Here is a 25,317-nt window from a genome sequence, read left to right on the forward strand (position 1 = left end):
TACTCACTACATTGACAGTTGGCCTTACATTTCTCATCTATAAACGGATGTAATCTACCAGAAATAATGAAGAATATATGTGTTGACTTCTAGAGCAAGAAAAAGAAAAAGTGAAGAGTCCTTACATTTTCCACCTTACCTTACAAATAAGGAAAGAGTCAAATTAAATTTATTGGTATAAATTCACAAATTGTTTCCTGGAGAAATAAAAATAAATTTCACCTCCTGGCTCTAAGATCTATGTCCTTTTAAGGTAACTACAGATATGTAAGTGGTACTATGTAAATAGTGTCATGTTTTTTCAGATGTATTGAAGAACATACTCTTAATATATCATTGGAAACACTGGTTATTGAATAGTATCTATATGATACTATATCTATATGAACTAGATCTATATGATACTATATCTATATGAACTAATCACACTAAGCTGAAAACTACATCTTAGTCCATCAAAATGTGAAAATAATTAAGTTTATTCATAAGAAAATAATACCAACAAGAAAAGTGTGTACACCTTAGAGAGACTGCAGGAATAACATTAAGGTTTTTACTGTCTCTCCCTGTTTATGTGATAGTATTTCTTGATATTGAAACTCTCCTCTTGTTATTCTTATTGTATGTAATCCAACGCTATTTATTACTATATATTCAATATGGGAAATATAGCTTCAAAAATGTGTAATGTTTTTTCCTTTTCAATCACAATATTGTCATTATCAAGGTACACTGTGGTCATCATCATCCTCATCAAAATTATTATTAGCATCATAAGTGCTAACTATTGAAACTCTGATATGTATCTCTGATTTTGTGAATATTTGTCTTTTGATTAATAATTTTAATGTTACCACTGTGCATGCATCCATATAAAAATTTTGAACAAAGAAAAAAAAAACTAAACCATAACAGGTAGCTTGACTCTGTGCTTATAACAAATTATAGGATAGATTTTTGAAGTATTGCAATTTCTTAACCAGTATGACTTAACTTCCTCTCTCCCCACCACTACACACAAATATTTAAGAGTTTGAACTGAATTATTTCAAGTAATATACTATAAATATTACTAGAATATCATGTGTGTCTCTAAAATTCCCTTAAAAGTAATAAATGCTACATTCTATTGAAATATTAGTTATTTTATTCTAGGAAACTCTTGGAAAAATAGACTGTATATCTTTGAAACAAAAAGGTAAAAAACAGTAGCATAAAAAGTTTTAGAGAGAGTCTGTTTTCAGAAATATATTTGTATATATATTATGTGTAGAAAGACATACATTTTAGAGATTATTCATTATCAGAAATATATACATATCTCTAAATTTATGTGTAGAACGATGAACATTTTAGTGAAACAAAAATCTTGCAGTATAATTAAAATTAAAAAAAAATACATTGAACCAAGTGCCAGTGACTCACACTTATAATTCCAGCTATTCTGGGTAATGAGGTCTTAGAATTGTATTTGAAACTAGCCCAGACAGAAAAGTACTTGTTTAGATTCTTATCTCCAATTAAACACTAAAAACAGGAATTAGCTCTATGTCTCAAGTTGTGGAGTGCTGGCTTTGAGCAAAAATGGCTTAGGGACAATGCCTAACCTTGCAAACAACATCAAGAACAACAACAAAATATATCACAATAATTTCACAGAAGCATCTTTCACCTCCTGTGAACATTTCTTAGACACATGAATACACGCCCATGGAAAATGTTAGGTTAAAAGTATAGAATATTTACGTCTATGTTAAAGACATGACTATTTAGATTGTTTAAGATATTTAGGTTATGATTCGAAATTAAGAATAATGATAATATATTGGGAATGGTCTTTTATTCTATTTTACGATAGTAATAAAATGATATTTGTAATTATTCTGAAAAATTGCTCTTGCTTGGTTTTTAAATTATAATAAGTGATAAACATTTTTAAATTATTTTCTTAGGAAAGGATAATTTTAATGGTATTAATTCTTTGGTAATTTCAAAACAATTAAGAAAATTATTCCAAGGCTGGTTTGCTCTAAGACTATATTTGTTTTCTTGTTCTAGTTTTCATATGTTCTTACAAATTAAAATTCAAAAAATTCAATGGATGTTGGCATTCAGGATCATCTTCATAGATACTAATAATGGAGTCGCTTAAGTGGAATTATTTTAATTCATTCGTTTTTGTCACAAATAAATCAAGAAGATTGTGTATTTTGTTTCTTTTCACGTTATTGGCTCTTATCCTGAGAATATTTTTTCTAGTAAAGTAGAGAAAAGCAATTGGATTGAGCAAGTAACATATGGGTATCATAAAATGCAGATGCATAGATTTGTGTTTTCTATCATTTGCTAAAAGTTTCTTTCAGAAAAGGTTATCAATTTCGTATAAGTGATGTGTAATTCCTAGATCTTCCAGTTATCACATTCATTTTTGATTGGGTTATCTCTGCATAAACTCAAAAAACAGACAAAAAAACTCAAAATGAACAGAAATCACATCTTTGTTTTAGAAGCTGTAGTTTACAAAGAACTTTTAGCCAACACCAAAAACATCTTTTTAGGTATTTTGCATTTTGTGTGAAGAATTTTTAACTATAGTTTTATTTTTTTGCTGACATGAAATTCACATGCAATATATTATCTCCTTTCATTGTATACATTTTAGTGCTTTGTAAGTGAATTGTACAATCATAGGTTTTCCAAGCCGAATTTTCACAAACTTGCATTTCTTCAAATAGAAATGCTATACATTTTATAACAGATATTAAAATAGATATAAAATTCAGTTACAGGAATTTGTCCTGCATACATCTTGTATAGGGTGTCTTTTCAAAATTTGTTTTGGGGAATTATTTCCACATTCTCACTCATACTGTCCAAGTGCACTGTCAGTGAACTACATTCCCGATCCATATAAGTTTTTTACTTCTCTTTAATAGTAAGTGGAAGTGTAATGGCTAGAACATATACAATTCTCTTTGCCCTTTTGGAAGACTTGAAAACTTGCTTGCTAAAATGACTGCAGTATTACACAAATCATTCTGCTATGCGGAGTATATAAATTTCTCCACAAATGCATTAATATTTTGTGTCATTTTTTATATTATGGTCATACTAGTGAACTTTCTTTTTCTTTTTTCTTACATACTAAAGAGGAGCTTAATTCATATACTCCTCCTATTGACTATTAATTTACATATGTTCTTTATAGAAATATCCTGTTCAGGAAAAATTTATACAGAATTAGAAGATATAAAACTACTTAAGATTCAGGATCATTGTAGCATTAATATTGTAGCATTAACAAATATGTGCCCTCTATCTGTTGGATATGTTTTCACTACTTTCATAGAATTAAGAAAGGTTTTCAGTTGATATTAGTTTATTCTTGCTTTTCTTTAGCCACTAATGCTTTCCATGTCAAATTTTTGGAAACCTTTACTGATCCATTGTCATGAATTTTTACATTTATGTTTTGTAAGTTTTTACAACTCACTTTATTTTTTTATTTTTTTTATTTTTAAATTTTTTTTATAATTTTATTTTAATTTTTGTATAAGGTTTGAAGTAGTAGCCTAAGATCATCCTTTATAACTAGAGAGGCAATAATGCCTCTAAAATTCTATTTTTATTTCATTAAGTCATGGAATCCTTTTCAAAATCGATTGACAATAAAACTAAGAATTTATTTTTGATAAATCTGTTATATTCTTCTATGTGTCAGTTTTTTCACTAATAAACATGATAATAAGATTCAAATCTAGTATGAGGGCTCAAGCTACACCATTTTACAAGATTGTTCTGACTGACCTGAATTCCTTGAATTTACATGTTTTATTGAGCATACATGTTTTATTGAGCATACATGTTTTATTGAGCAGGTGGACCAATATTCTACAGATATCTAGATGTTTGATAGTCACCCATATTTTGCACCTTGTGAAAACACAAGACTCCATATATAGGGAAAAATGTCTTTAGAGAATGCTTAAAACAACTAAAATTAATTTAGGAATAGTTAAGATTTAGATAACACTATAGCATTATAAAGTTGAATGATTACGACTTGAGCTGTACTACAGAGGAGAGTGAGAATATAGAATGATGTAACACCTAGGAGCTGTATGTCATTGTTATTGGGTTTCAAAAACAGAAAAACTTCAGACAAGAGAAGGAGGAAAATAATCAAAGTGTCCTTAATCAAGTTTCTTTTTAATCCACCTAAGAGTGTGGACTGAGAGTCAGAGAAGATGGGAAAAATAAAATAGAAAATAAAGCATTGTATAGACCTGTTACAATGTAAAGAAATTGTAATAGGAATATGATAATTAATTTCCAAAGAAATAAAGGAAAAATAGGTAAACTCTAAAGGCAAAAAGAATGAAGAGAGAAAAGAAGCAAAGTAAAACCTTTATCAATAACAAATACAAGAATTTGGAAGTGAAAAAGAAGTGGAAATATTCTAAATAACAATAAAATAACAATAAAAATTGCTAACATGGATAGAAAATGGATCACATTTTATCATATAATTTTGAAAAAACATACTAGGAATGAAAATTTAAAAGTCATCATTTAAAACACTATTTACATTATAACTACACAGTATAGTTCAGTGGTAAAATCTTGTTATAGCATATGTGAAATAATGGTGTGATCTCCCAAGCATTACAAAGTACACACAAAGCACACACACACAAAAACCACATAAACACACACACACACTCACACACACACACACACATACACACACATACACACACATCACATACACATATTTAGAATATTGATATTATAATAGTAAATAGAGGAAATTATCACAAATAATAAAAATAGGTTAAGGTATGAAATCATAATATTGCTCATACTATTTAAACGTTTAGTAGAAATCAAATAGTCATGATATACTTGGATTCTTATAGATTAAGTAAATTGAAAATTAAGAAATAGAAGAGATGAGAAACTTTGCAAATAACTTTTAAATAATGAAAATTTTGAAACATGTATCTTTTTATTTTGACAAAAGTTTAATGTTACTGGTGCTTTAACCTCAACAATTAGAATATGATAACCAGGTGCTCTCTATCTCGCTATGGGTGGCTAGATCGCTAATCATTTCACTCTAGATATTTTTATGATAAGGTCTCAGAGTTTCTCAGGCTCTCCCGAATTACAAACCCTATTTGCAGTTCCTACCATAGGTAGAAAATGGAAGCTACAAATCACCATGCCCAGCTCAAATTTTTTTTTTTAATTCTAGTACAAATATTTACAAAAAAGTGACCAGGAAATGAAACCTTTCTTTATATAGTATGTGCTTCTTGAAAATACAGTAATTATTTGTTACCTGGAAAAATATGTTTAGAACTATAAGAAAATCAATTTATTTATATTCACTAACCATATAAAAATTAAGAAAATAATTTTAAATATTCACATGTTAAATATTTTAAAAGCAACATATATGTGTCTGAATAATTTACATGTGTAAAAATCATGCAAAATTAAATTAACTAATCCTACAACTCTGAAAAAAGAATTATCCTAAAGAAACAAGAAAATAAGTAATTAAGATCAAAATTTGAAATATAGAAAATAAAATGAAGTGTACTCTTTAGTTGACTTAAGTAACTCTAAACCCTTTTTATATCAATTTTATAATAAAAATGCATGAACAAAGAAAGCAAAAGTACATTTGATCAATAGCAACAGCAAAAGCATCAGAAATTGAGTGTACAAAAAAAAATCGATGGAGGGGATATCAATGTTCCTTCCGAAAGAAATGTACTCATTACCTTATTTATGTAACTGTAACCTCTCTGTACATTACCTTTACAATAAAATTATATTGAAATTAAAAATAAAACAAATAATATAGCAATTAAGAATTCTTAGAAGCCATTAGTTAAAAACTTTATAAAAAACTGCCCCAAGTACCCAAGGATTATACTTTGATGATACCATTTAAATACTTAAACTTCAGCAGAAAAGCAAAATGTTTAAAAACTGTTACAAATAAAGTAATAAATCAGAATATATTACTATAATAATCATTGGATGGATTTTTAGTGGCAGTCAAATATGTAAGAAATGAGGTAATATGCCATTCGTTTGCACTTAATAAGTGAGAAAGAATTTTCTAGGTCTTTTAAAATATATCATAAATTTAATGAAGAAACTATTCTGTCACACCATATAATAATCAGATAAAGATGATATTAGAGCAAAGAACAGATTGTACAAAGATTTGGGATGTTAATGTATGTACTTATTTTGGTTTTGGAAAATTGTGGGGATTTCAACTTGGGGTATTGTTATTACTAGGCTGGCATTATATCAGTGGTCAATTTTAGGATAGGGGTTCCCTTTCTACAAGAACATGCACCTAATCTGTCCTTTTGTCCTTCCCATCATCAATGGCATCAGAGTTGCACACCAACTTGTCTAGCTTCCTGGGTCCTGCAGTCCTTCCAATCTTAGTCTCTAGATAGTGCAGGATGGTGGAAATGATCCAATGCACCCAGCTATAAATTGCGAAGGAACTCCCCTAAAATTTGTCCTAGTTTCTGTTCTCAAGCCTCCTAAGTAGTTAAGAGTACAGATTGGAGCCCCTGGTGCCAAGCAGTAACAGTATTTTTAAAGCAATTAGACATATATAAATGACAGGCTTGTGATAACCTCAGGAAAAGAATAAAAAGAGCAGTGAAGCATAGAGGACAGATAAAATTTTAACTAGCTACTCAGAGGGTGAATCAGCTTAGCTAACTACTCAGGAGGCCGAGATCTGAAGACCACTGTTCAAAGCCAGTCCAATCGTGAAAAAAAACATATGATTATCTCCAAATAACCAGAAGTGCAGCAGTGGCTCAAGTGGTAGACCACCATCCTTGGGCAAGATACTTAGAGCAGGAATGATGAATGCATGCATGAGCACATGAACATGCATGTGTGTGTACAGGCAGGTGTGCACACACACACAAATGAGTATTTCAATGCACAGTTCCTTATTTTTTAACTTGCTGTACTTTATTTCCCTGTATTAGTTCACAAATTAACAAAAATCAGCTAAGCACCTATTTACATACAACTCATCATGTTTATCTAAAGTCTAATCTCCTTTGGCAACCTGCTTTTATTTGACCCAAAAGTAAATTATTTAGTAGATCAATTCATCTCCCTAAACTCTGTAATGTTAGATGATTGTTTAAGTTCTTCCTAGAAATATAATTTTGTGAAATCCTTCATCAAGAAGCATATTTCTTTAATGAAAAGGGAAGCCTATGGGAAAAAAAAATTAAACTATAGGTTTTACTCCTCCTGCCAAGCATCTGGAAATTTATTATCTTCATACAATCCATGAGATGTCTGTGTATGCCATAGATGGCTGTGAATATAAAAAGACCCTTCTAAGCACAAAGAATTCGTATACCATTAATAGGTATGAAGGATTTTTTTTTATTATCCTGAAAATACCATACAAAGGAGTTACAATTACATGGGCAAGATAATGAGTACATTTCTTATCAAGCATTGTTGCCTCCTCCTGTGTTTCCCCTTCCTATTCCCTTCCATCTCAACTCTCCTGCCCCCCCATTATACCCTGCCTTGCAAAAGTTTTAAAGTTCGTTTTTCGACATAACATCTTGTACATCTCATTGTTACAATGGATCCAACTCTCCCTTTTTAAACGATTTGTTTTTTTCCCTTCCCCTCCACAATTTATACCAACATAAAATAAGTGATAATAGGGGTTATATCGTGGGGGAGGAATAAGCAAAGCAACAAAAATTCATATTATAAATGTGTTAAAAACAATTGCATGAAAAAAATATTTGAATACTTATCTTGGGGTACATTTCACCTAACATGAATGAATCTTACCTTTTCTGCTTGTCTCAGACATATACAATTTATTACCAATAATGGAAACCATGGGGCATATGTGTATTTGGGCCTGGCTTACTTCACTTAATATAATTTTTTCCAAGACTTTCATTGTCCTAAAAATGGGGCAATGTCATTTTTTCTAATGGATACAAAAATTCCATCGTGTATATATATCACAATTTTTTGATCCATTCATCTACTGAGGGGCATCTGGGTTGGCTCCAAGCTGAGCTATGGTAAATAATGTTGCCATAAACATAGTTGTGCTGGGAGCTTTAATGTGGTCTTCTTTGTGATCATTTGGGTAAATGCCCAAAAGTGGGATTACTGGGTATAGGGGAACTCTATGTGGAGGCTTTTGAGAAACCTCCATACCACTTTCCATAGTGGTTGAACAAGTTTACACTCACACCAACAATACAATAAGGTTACCCTATTCACATCTCCTCCTACACCTGTTGTTATTAGAGTTCTTGATTTTAGCCATTATAACTGGAGTGAGGTGGTATCTCAATGTCGTTTTGATTTGCATTTTCTATGGCTAGGGAGTTGGAGCATTTCTTCATGTGTCTATTAGCCATCTTTCTTTCCTCTTCAGAGTTGTTTCTCTTTAAGTCTTTAGCCCACTTATTTATTGGGCAGTTGTTTCTTTGAGGATTTGTTGTTGGGGGGATTTAATTTTTTGGAGTTCCAGATATATTTTAGATATGAAACCCTTGTCCATTGTATGGCTAGCTAAGATCTTCTTCCAATTCATGGGCTTTCTATGGATCTTGCTAGCTATGTCCTTTGCCATGCAGAAGCTCTGCAATTTCATGCTATTCCATTTGTTCAACTTTTCTATGATTTGTTGTGTTTCTGGGTCTCTAGTAAGAAACTTTTGGCCTGTACCAAGGAGATCTAGGTTTTCTCCAATTACATCCTGTAATGTTTTCAGAGTGTCTTCATGACTCCGAGGTCTTTGATAATTTGGAGTTGATTCTGGTACAGGGTGATATACAGGGGGATATATAAGGATCTAGATTTAGTTTTCTACAACTAGTTAAACAATTTTGAGAGCACCATTTACTGAAGAGGCTGTCTTTCTTCCATTCTACTTTTTTTAGCTCCCTTATCAAAGATTAGATGGCTGTAGGCCTTTAGGTTCATTTCTGGGGTTTCAATTCTATTCCATTGGTCCTGAGATATGTTCTTGTGCCACTACCAAGGTGGTTTTATTAGTATGGCTTTGTAGGAGAGTTTTAAATTTGTTATTGATTTCCTCCAGCACTGTTCTTTCTGTTAAGGATCATTTTTGCTATTCGGGGTCTTTTATTGTTCCATATGAATTTTTGGATTGCCTCTTTTATTTCCTTGAAGAATGAGGTTGGAATATTGATAGGTATCACATTCAATTTGTAGATAGCGTTGGGAAGTATTGCCATTTTCATGATGTTGATCTTTCCAATCTAGGAACATGGAAGTTTTTGCCACTTTCTAAGTCTGTTTTGATTTCATTTTTTAGGTATGTAAAGTTTTCATCATAGAGTTCTTTCACTCCTTTGGTTATGTTAATTCCTAGATATTGTATTTTTTTGTGGAGCTATTACGAATGGAATTGCTTTCCTAATTTCAGCTACACTTTTCTCATTGTTGGCATACTGTAAAGCCATTGATTTTTGAGGGTTATTTTCACACCCTGCTATTTTGCCAACGTTTTGAGTCACCTTGAGTAAATTGGGAGCAGAGTCTTTAAATACAAGATCATGTGCTCTGCAAGGAGGGAGAGTTTTACTTCTTCTTTCCCTATTGGGATCCCCTTTATGTTTGCATCTTCTCCACTTGCTGTAGATAGGAATTCTAATACTAGATTGAAGTGCAGTAGAGAGAGTGGGCATCCTTATCTCGTTCCTGAGTTTAGAGTAAATAGCTTTAGTTTTTGTTATACACAGCCTTTATTTTATTGAGGAATGTTCCATGGATTCCTAATTTTTCCAGGACCTTCACCATAAAGGGTTCTTGGATCTTGTCAAAGGCTTTTTCTGCATCTATTGAGATAACCATGTGGTTCTTATCCTTGCTCTTGTTGATGTGATGAATTATGTTAATTGATTTGCATATATTTTTGCATATATATTTGCATATAATTCATATATTGAAGCAGCTTTGCATCCCTGAAATGAATCCTGTTTGATTGTGGTGTATGATATTTTGGATGAATTGTTGAAGTCAATTAGGCAAAATTTTGTTGAGATGCTTTGCATCAATGTTCATCAAAGAAATGGGTCTACAGTGCTCTTTCTTTGATTAGGGTTTGGGATGAGGGTTATGATGGCTTCATAGAAAGCGTTCGGTAGTGAACTTTCTCTTTCAATTTCATTGAAGAGTTGGAGGAGTATTGGTGTGAGCTCTGCTTTGAAGGCCTTGTAGAATTCTGCTTTAAAACCATCTGGTCCTGGGCTTTTCTTAGATGGGAGGTCTCATTGCTGTTTCTATTTCAATGCTTGATATGGGCCAATTAAGATGGTTTAACTCATCTTGGTTTAGTTTCGGGATGTCAATATTTGCCAGGAAAAGGTCCATTTCTGCCAAGTTCTCAAACATATTAGCCTAAAGTTTTGAGCAGTATTCCTTTATAATGTTCTGAATCTTTGTTGTTTCTGTAGTGATGTTTCCATTCTCATCTCTGAGTTTATTTATTTGGGTGTGTACTCTTCTTTTTCGGATGAGATTTTTTAAGGGTCTGTCAATTTTGTTAATTTTTTTCGAAGAAACTTCTCATTTTGTTGATTCCTCCTATGGGTTTTTTGTATTCTAATTCATTTAATTCTGAGAGAATTTTAATTATTTTTTCCATCAACTGGATTGGGGTTTATCTTGATGCTCTTTTTCAAAGAGTGTCGAATCTCATTAAATTGTTGGTTTCAGATCTCTCCAATTTGTTGATGTAGGAACTCAGAGCTATAAACTTGCCTCTGAATCGTGCCTTTGCTTCGTCCCGAGGAGCAGATAATCTCTGTGCTAATTTTTGTTGAATATCATGAACATTTGAAATTCATTTCTAAGTTCTTCCATGACACACTGGTGTTTCAACAATGTGTTTTTCAGCCTTCAGGTGTTACTGGACTTTCTTTTGTGGCTTTTTGTGTTGAGTTCTAATTTTATTCCCTTTTGGTGTAAGAGAATGCAAGATATGAATTCAATGTTTCTGAATTTTGACAAGTTTGACTTGTGACCTAAAATGTGTTGTATTTTGGAAAATGTTCCATGTGCTTCTGAGTAAAAAGTGTAATCTGATGCTGCTGGATGAACATTCGCTAGATGCCTGCTAAATCATTTGTTGTATGCACTGGTTTAAATTGGCGTTTTCTGTTGAGTTTTTGCCGAGTTGATCTATTTAGTGAGGATAGTTGTGTGTTAAAGTCCCCAACAATTAATGTCTTTGGATCTATTTGAGATTTAAAGTAGTATTTCTTGGATAAATTTGGGTGCACTATTGTTTGGCAAATATTTAGAATTGTAATATCCTCTTGAAGGAGAAATCCCTTAATTAGTATGTAGTAACCTCCTATATCTCTTCTCAATAATTTTAATTTGAAGTCTATTTTATCTGATATTAGGATTGCAACTCCTGCCTGTTTATGGGGGCCGTTTGCTTGGTAGATTTTGTTCCAGCTTTTCATTTTCAAAATGTGTTTGTTTTTTTATGGGCAAGTTGTGATTCCCAAAGGTAGCAGATAGAAAAATCTTGCATTTTAAACCAACTAGACAGTCTACGTCTCTTAATTGGAGAGTTACATTCACTAATATTGAGAGATAGGACCTAGTGGTATTTGGGTGTTCCTTCCATTTTATCCACCTTCTTGGGTGCTACGCCTTCTGGGTTCTTCCTATGGTTCTTGGATTCTGTTTGAGTGTGGTTTCTTGGCCTTTATTATGGTCTTGTTGGTTTTCAATGTGTAGGACATCTTTAAGTATCTTTTGAAGAACTGATTTGGTGGAGATATATTGTTTGTTTGTCTTTGCTATGGAAGATTTTTATTTGACCTTCAGTTATGAAGGAGAGTTGAGCATACATATAGAAATATTTTAACATATTTTTGTATCTACAGTAGATTTATGAAATCATCCTTCATTATAAAATAACGTGGAAACAAGTTTAATGAGGATCAAAGCAAAGAGAATTGTCACGTTTCTTGTTTTTGAATGAAATATGAATTGTGAGAATCAGTTTGAGGAAAACATTTAACAAAATGGATAATGACTATTAATTTCAATCTCTTTATTTGCCCATATCGTGCATCCTCACACATGAGTGTCAAAGTCAAACCAAACTTTTTTGTCTTTGTATTTAAATCACCTTATAATTTAGCGGATAGGTGAAGTAATCAAATAAAGATTAAAATAATAGTAACTGAGACTATGAGTTAGAGCTGAACATTATTTTAAATATGATAATAGCTAATTAAATTCCATATCTCTTACTTTTATTCTATTGTCATATCCCTTATGCTCACATTAGGAAAGTACATAGAAGATTCTCACTAAATTATGTGTAAAATTATGAAAAAATTTATTAAAAGAATATGGGCACATTGGGGCTGGGAAAGTGGCTCAGTGGTAGAGCTTTTACCTTGCATGCATGAGGCCCTGGGTTTGATTCCTCAGCACCACATAAGCAAAAAGAAGAAAGCCGGAAGTGGAGCTGTGGCTCCAGTGGTAGATCGCTAGCCTTGAGCAGAAAAGCTGAGGGACAGCGCCGAGGCCCAGAGTTCAGGCTCCTCAAATGGACAGAAAAACAACAACAAAGAATATGGGCACAGTGTGATTTTAGGTGATTGAGACCTGTAGGGGGTAGTGTGTTTTTGAGGATTTGATAAATGTGATGGAGATGAAGGAAGGGATGTGGTTATTCTGGAAAATTGGCTAGAGGATTGCTCCCAGAAAAGTAGGGTTAATTCTTCCAAAAGGTTACACTAAAATCACTCTCACAATCATGTTCACTACTGAACTATTTACTGTAGAGAACTTATGGAAACGGCCCAGACGACCTTTAGTGGAGGGATGGTTGGAGAAAGTGTTGCACAAATACAAAATCAGATCGCACCCATCCATTATAAAGACTGTTACAGCATTTGCAAAGAAATGGATAGATCTAAAATTATAAGTAAACGAAGTCAGAGCCAGACACACAAAGGATGCGCATTTGGAAGCCAGAATTTTATGGAAGTTAAACAACAGTATTAATCAAAGCATGCTATTTGCAGAGGAGTATTTATCTATCTATCTATCTATTTATTTATTTATTTATTCATTTATTTATTTATTTTTGGGTCCGGTCATGGGGCCTGAACTCTGGGCCTGGGCACTGTCCCTCAGCTCTTCAGCTCAAGGCTAGAGCTCTACCACTTGAGCCACAGCGCCACTTCTGGCTTTTTTCTTTTTGCTTATGTGGTGCTGAGGAATTGAACCCAGGGCCTCAGGCATGCAAGACAAGCAATCTACCACTGAGCCACCTTCCCAGCCCTGCAGAGGAGTATTTAAAAGGTGTAATTTCTTATAAAATTGAACTTTTAATCCAACAAAATGAATACCAGGAAACTATCACTTGGAAAAAGTGAGGGGAAGTCAAAGGGAAGGAATAAAGAGAATTCTGGAAGTAGAGAGTGAAGCCATAATATTCAATGCAGATAGTATGAAACTTGAAAAAATGAAAGTGGGGTGAGGTTTGGAAGGATGTGAGAAAGTTATGTAAAGATCCATTGTACTTATAAACTGATTCGTTGAATGGAAAATCCTTTGTACAAATATTTTATAAAAATATAATTGAAAATGATGGAAACATCTTATCTTAAACCGTGAGTCAATATGATAATTTCCTTCTCAGAAATTTTCTTTGCAGGTATTTTCCTCATAATGATAGAAAAGTGAACAACACAATGAATATAAATACATCACTTTGCATATCCTAAATAGACACAATATAAAAATCACAATAAAAATATTAGAATATATCACATGATAAAATAACAGGTAGAAAGTATCAAACTCTGATTGTTTTTCCAAGTATTTTACCTTTGGTATCTAATTTAATCCTCACAATAATCCCATAAAGTGGAACTACTTCTATTTTTAATTCTAAGATTATGATATTTAAGCCTTCAGAGTTGGAATTACTAGTACAACATTGCACACACGGTAAGTGTTAGCCTGCATTCAATTCCCACCATATGAAATAACCTCATTCTATTTGATAACTAAATACTAGCACTCAGTCTACTAATTCTAGGAAAATTTCCCAAAATTATTGTGCACACTCTAATAATATTTCACTTTATCTTTCTTAGAATATAGGTAACTAAGCTGGATACCGGTGGCTCACTCCTACAATGCTAGCTACTCAAGAGGCTGAGATCTGAGGATTGTGGTTCAAAGCCAGCTCGGGCAGGACAGATTGTGAGACTCTTATCTCTAATAAACCACGAGTAAACTGGAAGTGGCACTGTGTTCCAAGTAGTAGAGCTCTCGCCTTGAGTAGAAGAGCACAGGGACAGTACCCAAGCCCAGAGTTCAAGCCCCATGACCAACAACAACAACAACAAAAAAAGAAAATAAGTAACTGTAATATGAAAACTCCAAGTTTATTAACAATTTATACCTCCCTGGTGAAAGGAACTGATGAACTATAACATTCTTGATTTCTAGCTCAAAATAGTAGAAACCATATTTTATCCCTTCTCTCAACACTGCACTGCCTGGGGACCCCATCTCTGGCTAACACAGTCTTACTGAAAGAATGACCTGCCCAATTCCTCATGGAAACACTGCAAGTCTTTTGGAGCAATCGTTTCCACATTGTAGCTCACCTAAATTGTTTATCATTAGAAGTATTGTGATTGCTTTTTATACCCAACGTTTTGAGAGAAATGTACTACTTTAAAATGTTATTAAAGAAAGACTGATATAAAAATCACTTTTGACCCCAGATAAATATTTTACCTTTCATATACCCAAAAAGGCAGTCTGATATATCATTAATAGTAGGAACGAGAGTTTAAAAATCATAGACACCAAGACCTAAGTATGAATTAAACACTCTCCAACTTGTGAATACAATTGGTTTAAAAAGACATCAATACTACTGCATTTTTAATTCCCTATGATAATGAAATTGATTCCCTATGATAATGATAATGATAAACTATTAACACTTAAAAATAACTCATTTTCTTGGGAGTAGGACACAAAACACAAGGTTAATCCTACCACATTTAAAAAGACCTTTATTTATACTCAAAACTCACTCATAACTATAGATTCTAAAACTAACTGAAGTACAGAGACACAAAGGATATCATTTAATTGCATCATGTTCATTCAATGGACTGTTAATAGAAAACAAAGTTATACTAGTAATTAGCTTACCGAATTCACTTTCATTTTTTATTCTATTCCATTTACTTTGATAAAAACTGGGTTTTCATAAAATGACCCATAAAAAAGACTATAAACCCACTTACATTTTCAGATCTTAACAATATTTATTTCAGAAATTTTAGCTCTACAGTCAATGAACTGAAATAATACTAAAATATTCAAAGGATTTTCAGAAATTGAAAGACTTGCTCTGGGCTGTTATGTATATTGGAAAAGATATTCAAAAAGCCTTATTTGTTAAAGTTGCCATAGTTACTCCCACAAAAGAGCCATTAGTTAAGATCCCTGTGCATGTACAAAACACCTTCAAATGCATCCACAATCTGTACATGCACATCCTTTTTGTTTATTCGTTTTTGAAAGGAATATCTAACAAGCATATCCACAATACTTATTTTCAGTCAATAAGATGGGATCTTCAAACGTAATATGGGTTTGATTATCTCTTAGTGAGAATAGATATGATCTTGTAAAGAAAGTTATTTTCAACAGAAATCCGGAAAGGGTTTATCCAACTTGTGTTTCACAGGAATAACCAGAGAGTAATACCTGTTTGGTCAAGTCGGTCCAAATCGCTCCATGAATGTATCTTAAAAGTATAACCAATTTAAGAAGTCAAATACGTATTGTGTACTGACAATCATCTTACAGCAAAATAACTTACGACCTAATTATGTCTGTATCTTCTTACACAACATACAATAAGAGCTGAAAGCGATCTCTTTATCTAACTTAATGTTATAAATGTTTGATTATGATGACGTTATTATTAGACAAATAATATGTACAGAAGGGTGGTTCCACTGAAATGACATGACAGAACACTGGTATATAAAAACATTCCAACACAGTTAGCTCTTTTCAGCCTCACCGTGTCCACATTGGCAAGCAACATTGCAACAGCACATGCACACATATACACATGCACACATGTTTGCACATGTACACACACATATACATGCATGCTAAATTCATGGTTTATTGTACAAAAAAGTTCAAATAAAATGTTAGTGATTAGGACAAATGATAATATGCCTTATTAAAAAATAATTCATAAACCATCACCACACGTTACATTTTACCTGCCTCTCCACATGTGACCACTTAATTTATTTTTAATTAATTAATTACGTTAATGATTCATTTGTTTGGTGCTAATACTAGGGCTTGAACTCAGGCCCTGGCTTTGTCCCAGAATTTACTTTTTGTTTCAGTTTTCTCAAGGCTAGCATTTTACTGCTTGTACCACAGCTCCATTTTTAGCTTTTGCTGGTTATTTTCAAATCAGATTCTAATGGACTTTTTTTTCTTGGTCTGCTTTCAAAACACAATCCTCAGATTTCATCTCTCTGATTAACTACTACTAAAGACATAAGCTATCAGTGTGGCTTCTACTTTTTCCTCTATAGTTATCTATTGCACTTACTTAGATAGTAATTTAAAACTTAGAGAATAGAAGCAAGATGAACAGTGATGATACTGTCCTGTCAGAAATTCAAGTTAGTAATATAAATTTATTCTTAAGAGCATACACAAACAATACCATGATATAGTGTAAGAGAACTCATTATTGAACATATGACCTTGAAGAGCTTTCTGATAGATCCATTATTTGTTAGTACCCAACATTAGAAAAATGTCTGAGGCATTGGTAAAATAGAAGTCCTTTGCATGACTACATACATTCCTTGTTTTTTAAAGACACTTGCTTTCATCTAAAAAGGAGGCTTGTCTATTGTCCTCATGTGATTTTGATGATTTAACATGCTTAGTGAGAAGGTCAAAATGTATTAGTAGTCCTTAACTATCAATTCACATTTTTCTTCTTGTAGAATATAATGATCAAATCAATAGTTCAGAATCAGCAAGCAATAGTTCAGAATCATGCTTCCAGTGCAAGTGGATCACCAGTAAGAAATCCTCAATACCAATTTCCACAAAGTTTTTTCACAGGTACAAATCTCCCTGCCTTCTCTGCTGCTATACTACCTTCCTATTCCTTCATTGTACAGGAAAAGTGTGATTTAACTGATTTCAGTCAGTTCTGTTACTAGAATTATCAAGGACTTAGTTTATTGTCTGTAATTTGGTCAAAGTTATATCTCGTTATGTAGGCTACTAAAAATGTATTTACTAATTTCAAGTAAATACATAAATTCTATTTCCATCTTTTTTAAAAACTAAATTTTGTTTGCTCTATAAATTGATCAGAGGCATGGATTTTGTGGCTAGATAGGTCATTGCACATCGGTCTCTTTCTCCCTTTCTTCATTCTCATAGATAATATGATTGCTCCATAATTATTCTAATTTATTTTGCTTTTATTTATTTGCTTGCCTCATTTCAGTTTTTGCTCTGCCATTTCCCAAATCATTTATATAGAAGGCATTATTTCCTATTTTCTCATTCCTAGAATAAGCTTCACATGAAGACATCATTGATCCTCATTTTCAGTGTGTACAATTGAATATGGAGGAACATCTTTCCTCTACTCTCCATCAATTCCCTACTCTCCAGCTAGAATAATTTCGAATAGTAAAATTGGAGAAAAAGAAATTAAATCATGGTGAATAAACAGATGCAGAAAATTCACAGGATATTTCTGACCAGTTCAACCAATGTGAACTATTAGGGAAATACATGGCCATCTCATTCCCACTGGCACTCAAAATCTCTGGTTAGGCAATTCTAAGGAATATGAGGAACAAGACGAAAAAGTAAGGAATGTTATCAATTAGAGAAAAAAATGGAGAAAGATCCAAGCAAATTTCTTCATTGGGCTGCCAAAAATATTTGGCTTACTACAGTGCAGAGACTTCTTTCCCAAAAAGGCCACTCATGTGAATAGTAGGGATGACGATTAGTATACCCCTCTTCATTGAGAGCCTACAGTGGACAGTTAGACATTGTCAGTGAGTTTGTGTCTCTATTGGCACATACAATAACTGTGGCTGACTGGACACCCCTGCACAGTGCATATTTGTGGAATAATACCAGAGTGGCTTCTTTCTTACTTCATCATGATACAGATACCAATGCCCAAACTAAAGGCCTCTTGACCCCCTTACATCTTGCTGCTGAGAATTGAGATAGCAAAGATATGCTGGGTCTCCTTTTGTTGAACCATTATATAAAACCAAGCCTGAAGAACAACATAGAAGAAACTGCATTTGAAATTGCCAAAAGGATAAGCATGTATCCCTTCCTCTATGAAATTGTGGAAGGCTGTACAAATTGTTCACCTAAGTCCTAATGGTCGGGTTAAGTTTCTTAAATTTCAAAAATGCAAGTCCATGTTTTGTGTCCCTACAAAATATTTTCACAATACAAACAAGGGCAATATCCCCTTTTTTTAATGGTCGATCATGGGGTTTGAACTCTGGGCCTGGGAGCTATCTCTGTGCTCTTCAGCTCAAGGTGAGTGCTCTACCACTTGAGCCATAGGTCCACTTCCAGTTTTCTAGTGGTTTATTGGAGATAAGAGTACCGTACCACAGACTTCCTTTCCCAGGCTGGCTTTGAACCATGAGCCACCAGTGCCCAGCAACACCAATATTTTACTGTAAATATGGATTCCGTGGAATTCTTCCAAGTGAATTGCCTGCATTGGATGTCAAAATGTATTCAATAGTTTTTGTATACATGTATAATGATTTCTTCAGAGTTTGTGATTTTTTAAATCAGAAATAATTTTAAATTACCTGTTGAAATGAGTAGTACAGAAACTAAAATATTTCTAGTGCTTGTCTGAAAAAGTATATTTTAAAATATTCTATATTCTATGTTTGCATAATGTTCATAATTTATTTTATTTTCTCCTATATATACTTTGAAATCTACATTACTTTATAATACATAAGTTCATTAATGTGTCCTTTCCAATTACGTTCCATATAGAAACAGTTTGATTCCTTTTTTTCTAGGTCTTAATATTATCTTTCTTTGGGATAAAATAACAATGTCTAATTTGAAGTTTTGTGAAGTTTATGCTATGTAAACGCCTTTCTGAGGTGAAGATTTAATACATTGATGTCAAACGAAATTTAATTATATGAATTACGTGTTTTGTTACACTTGTAATTTTGTAATCAACTTTTTAATAACTGTTTTTCATTTCTTGCATCTGAAGAATGAAAAATATGGAATGCTTCTCAAACTTTCATATTACCCTTGTGCAAGTGCCATGTTAATCTCTGTATTGTAATTTGAGTATAAGTGCTGCTGAATCATGTAGTATCTTCTAAATTTAAGTAGTTAATGATGCAATCTATATACAGGCTTATATCTATGGGTGCCTACTTGAAAACAAGGAAACCTTCTTGTTCCTAACAATGCTATCAATCTTATTTCCATAAAATTCTGTGAATAGTGGAAAAATTGCTCACATTTGCAATTTTTTTTTGTCATTGACTATCTTAAGTCTTTTTATTTGGAATTTGATTGTACTCTCAATTATTCATAGATAGGTCCAAAGGTGATGGCTTTTTCAAGTACTATGAATCCAACTTAATTAGCTTTGTGGACCTAATGGATTCAAAGTAAGCATTGCTTAAGAGCTACTTCTAATCTTCTTTAGCTGACATTTTCCCAAATGAGGTGTTACTGGCACAAACGTCTACCTGAGCCTTTACCCTTCTTCCATGTGGGAACAGACCAATCAGAATATGTTACCCTGACAGCATAGATTGTCTTACTGGAACAAAACTAATCATGGTTACAAGGGATCATAGAGAGACAAACAGTTCAAACAGAACTGTTCAGACTAGAAGGTATTTTATAAGAATATAGTTGTTTATTATACCTTCCATTTCAAAAGTAACTAAAGCCAAGAAGGTGAAAAAATTGTTCATATGCATGATTACTTAATGTCCTGGCTTGTCTACCATACAACCAGGCAGGAACTTACACTACTGCCTTTGTATCACCAAATATTTTCATAGTTGCAGGAGAAGTCCATATGTTTCTTCTCGTTATTAGGCATTAAATTGATAATGTTTTAATCACAGTGTTTCCTCTTGCTTCCATGCAAATGGTAAAGCTTTAGGTCTAACTCTATCAAACACTGAGGTAGAGATAATGGAATAATACTTTAAAACAGAGTTGCCTTTGATACAGTAACTACAACAGAACAATGCAAAACGTGTGCCTTTTAATTATATTATATATAGTTATATATTTTATATTTATATGTGCTGATTTTATATTTCACACAGTGAAACTTACTAGAATTAGTTGATAATTTGACAAATAAATTGATATTTATTCAAATAAATAGAATTGGAATATAAATAATTAGTTTTAAAATATATATTAGAATATAAAAAAGTATCAATAAAATGTCTTTAATATAAACTTGTGATACATTCTAACTGTTCTTTGTCTTATGAATCCACATGGTAAAAAAACAATGTTTTCCTCTAATCTATAATGAATTTTACTCTGCTGCTCTGTTTATTGTTTTAACTCGCTGGTCCCAAACTGTTTTTCTCCATATTTCTGAAGAATTCCTACTGATTATGCCAAAATTTTTCTAAGATGTCTAAAACATATTATTCTTGTGCATTACCCATGGGTTTTAGGATCCCAGGTCCCAGTTACCTGCATCATCAGATAACAGGGACAAGACTTCTCACCAAGACCCATGCAACATGTCAACATAAAGTAATTGAAGACCCATCTCAATCTGTCATTTCCTATATTTCAGGGCCCCAATTCCTTGAGATGCAGGAATTAGCAGTAAGCAATTGTGAAATGCAAGGCAACTTAGCAATTGTTTATTAGAGTAAGCTATTATTTCTATGACCATTAATCCCAAGATTTATGTCATAAAGTCATCCTACCCCAACAGTTTCCAACTTGTAAGGGGCAGTTTAAAATTACTTAATTCACATCATGAATACCTTATCTCTATTTTGAAAAAATACTACACCTCTGCTAATGTGACACCCTCTTTGTTCTGAAAAGAACACCACAATAAACTGAGCTGCATCATTTTTCCTCCACTGGTATTCTTGAGATCAGAACACGTGCAAATATTATTTATATTTATATTTTTTGGCTATCATAGATATTCAGGATGCTAAGATAGGAAAATTATGGTTCAAAGCCCACTCAGGCAGGAAGGCTTCTTAGAATCTTATCTCCAAAAAACTTCTCCACAAAAGTCAGACTCAAGTGGCACTGAGGTTGAAGTGGTAGGGCACAAGCCTTGAGCATAAACAGACTCAGAGACACTATCCAGGCCAAGAGTTCAAGCTCTAGGATGAACCAATAAAACAAAAACAAAATTGAAAACCAACCCCAAACCTAGCATTTTTCTCCATGTATACAGAGGCACGTAAATAAGAAATGGCTTCCTGTGTTACATATAGGTAGAAGAAAGAAGATGTCAGGCAATTAATCTTTTCATACCATATTAAACCAAACTCTTAAAAATTGTTTTTCTAAATATATAAATTAATGTCATCCATTTGTTGGCAACTCTGTCTAGATTATTCACATTAGCATGGTACACATGAACTATGGGAATTATCTATTATCTATGTTCTAATTATAACTCTCTTGAAAGAATATCTAGGCAAATAGAATGCCAGAATCATTTGTGAAATTTTCAATTAATCCCTTTACTTAAAAAGAATTTTGTAGTATCCTATAGAATATGAAATTATAAACAAAACAAAAAAATATATTTTAAATCTAAATTCTAATTTAGCAATTCTACAAAGTCCTACATTAGACGAACTTTGCTATTTCTCCAGACTTAAGCTTTTGTAATCCTTCAACATTTATTTGGAATCCAACAGAATGAGGCTTATTTAGTTTTGCAAATTTTTGGATGGGAATCATGAGCTATTTTGCATCTAGGAATGTTCTGTAATGATGAGAGCATTTAAAACACAAGTGAGGATATATATGAGTTGCATTCAATAGGAATCTTGACTTCTCAAAACATAATGACAAAATTAGCCCAAACTCCCAAATGTGTATTCCTTTCTTGTTGTTTGGTTTGTTTCACTGAGACAAAATTATTCTACCTGGTCCAGGGAAGGTATCGTTATGTAATTCCATTCTCTAATCTCCTGTCTGAGTGCTAGAATTCCAGGCTTGTATCACATTGCCCTGCCATAGTTTGTTTATTTAATCTAGAAACAAACTAGCAATTCTGAACTTCTCCTATGATCTTTACCACTAGACTGACTGCTCTGTGTGTATATGTATGTTTGTATGTATGTATGCAAAAAACTAAAACTGTTATTCAGCAATCTTGCTCGTGACTGGAATTCCAGCTTTTGGCTGGTTAATTATAGGTAGTGTCTCAAAGACTATACTGTCCAAGCTGGATGCAAATTGAACTTCTCAGACTCCTTTATATCTTAGGTTTTATTTTTCCAGGAGTAACAACTTTCAAACTTCAAACACTTTTGTGAGTGTAAAGTCTAACCTGTAGCCCAGATTTTTAACTCAAGAATTCACATAAAGATAGATGAAAATATACATTACATATCCTGAGTGTACACTGTTAGAAATGTGATCATAAACTAAGTTGTTGTGAGATCTGAGGATTGGAGTTTAAAGCCAGCACGGGTAGGAAAGTCCTGGAGACTCTTTTCTCCAATAATTGCCAGAAAACTGGAAGTGGCACTGTGGCTCAAGTGGAAGAGCCCTAGCCTTGACATGCGTTTCAGAGGGATAATCCCACGAACAACAACAACAACAACAACAACAAAAGAATATAAGAAAAGGAATGAAACAGAAATGTGATCTTAGCCACCAGGTTCATTCCTAGTATACCTGTTCTCACAAGATGGACTCTTTTTTTCCAGTTAAGTCTATTCTCCCATATCTGACTTGTATTGGAAACACAATCATTCTTCCATTTTCCTTTTTGCACATTTACGTGATTAGCAAGCGTGATTTAGAAAGGGAGTGGCCTCATGCTTCATGTTCCACTTAGGAGTAATGCTTTCTCTATTTCACTCCCATAAATCTACATACTAGACTTGGCTTTATTGTTTCAATGTTTTCTTATTTGGAGAGTCTTCTATATTGTATTGAACACTTATACATAAACACAGAACTTCTTTTTCTCCTATAATTGCTATTGTTTCTCTTACTGTTAACTTATGTACACTTGGGAAATTAATGCACAGCACATAGACTCACGAAAAATGATATGAGAAATTTCTTCCCATTTAAAGTTCACCTTAATTTACAGAACACACATAAGAAGTTTGAACAAAATGTTCTCATGGATAATGTATATATAAGCAATTTAAATTTCATTTCTCTTTACTAAGTTGTCTCTGAAACACGTGTTACCTCATGTCCAAAAGTGTCCTTGTGCTATTTCAATGAAGCCAGAAAACATTCATTATTTTTCTGGAGCAGCACTATAGATTGTTACTGGAAGTAACTGTTACTGGATGTGGATACTGATCCCAGGAGAGGAATTGAACATAGAGAAATGACAAAGTTCAAGTTAAGTATTGCTTTCCTTTTTACTATACAAGAAAAGAATCCAAGGCTGGAAGGAAACTCTGTCCTTGACTTTTTTGAGTGTGTCCTTTACTCATATAAAACTTGTCTGTAAACTTCTGTTTGAGAGTATTACAATATGCCATTTGAAGGCCATCATAGAACAAAAGGAAGTAATTTTGTTTTAAAAGTGTTCTACTGCAAAGAAGCAAAGATATGGAGGTTTTAAAGTGTCTTTTGGATGGATGTTTCACTCCTGAGATGATTACCTTGTTGCAGGAATCAGTTATCAATTCCTTTAGTCTGGTCCTGAGTTTTCCATAGCAATAAGGATTCCAAAAAACCAAGATCCAGTGAGTATGATCAGCAAAGGCAGCCTCTTCTCAGACCACCACTATTTTAAGAAGAGTCCCAAAGAAATACTCAGGGTTTGTTTTGTTTGCTTGTTTGTTTAGTTTGTGATGGTTCTGGGGCTTGAACTTAGAGAGTTGGCCATGTCCTTGAACAGTTGTCTTTCTTTCCCACCTGGCCCAAAGCTAGTACTCCACTACTTGAGCCAAAACTCCACTTCTGTCTTTTTTGGTGTTTAATTACAGATAAGAGTTTAACAGACTCTCTTGCCTGGGTTGGCTTTGAACTAACACAGTGAGAAAGTGAAGTGACATCAACTGTATGGACTTCACTTTTGAACCAAGAAATATTAGATGAAGTTTATTATAAACTTCATAATATTATTATTATTTGACAATTTTTAAAGAAGAGAATATGTTTAGCAAAGAAGCCATAATAACTCAGCAAAAGTAGGAGCACTACTAAATCATTTGGGAAGATTATTATTGACTTCATTCCTTTGGGGGAAACTTAAAGCCATATTTGTACTTTTTTGTTGGTTGTGGGGATTGAACATTGATCCTGAGCATGGTCTCTCAGCAATTCAGCACAACTTGAGCACTCTACCACTTTAGCTACAGCACCACTTCCGGGTTTCTGGGGTTAATTGAAGATAAGTGATTCATGGACTTTCCTGACCAGGCTGGATTTGAACCACAATCCTCTGGTTTCAACCTACTGAGTAGCTAGGATTACAGGCATGAGCCACCACCTCCTGGCTCATATTTGCATTTTTATGAGAAAGAATGGAAATCTGAACCAAATTATGTGACATGACAGCTTTTCAGAAGAATTGAGGTAGCAATAAATATGTCCTCCTTTTCCATTTTGTTACATTAATGACTCATGAGCTATGGGACTCTTAAATTAGCATCGTCTTTCATCTTTGTAGGTGTATTTAGTATCAGGAAATGTTCATAGAAAAATATAGAAAGACAGATTTTTAGAAAGCAAAGGAGATCAGGTATGAAAGAACAGCATAGAAGGAGATACATTTATCACACAGAGATTTAGAACTAGCCTAGGAGATTTTGAATGATAAAGGCAATGAGGAATAAGCCTAGTTGATAACTAGTTCTTCAATAACCGAAAATGGTTCCCTAGAATGGTTTCTGCTATACCTTAGTTACTAACATTTTTTCATTCCATCTG

General features: G+C 33.1%; 1 long non-coding RNA gene and 1 pseudogene across 2 annotated transcripts in view; both read right to left on the reverse strand.

Annotated features, from left to right (window-relative positions):
- Nucleotides 1-25,317, reverse strand: part of LOC138818849 (uncharacterized) — a 96,827-nt gene that overhangs the window by 68,161 nt on the left and 3,349 nt on the right. The window lies entirely within an intron of this gene.
- On the reverse strand, nucleotides 19,434-19,530 carry LOC138818852 (U6 spliceosomal RNA; annotated as a pseudogene).

Source organism: Dipodomys merriami, unplaced genomic scaffold (assembly GCF_024711535.1).
Source record: "Dipodomys merriami isolate MVZ:Mamm:240054 unplaced genomic scaffold, mDipMer1.0.p SCAF_782, whole genome shotgun sequence".
Lineage (NCBI taxonomy): Eukaryota > Metazoa > Chordata > Mammalia > Rodentia > Heteromyidae > Dipodomys > Dipodomys merriami.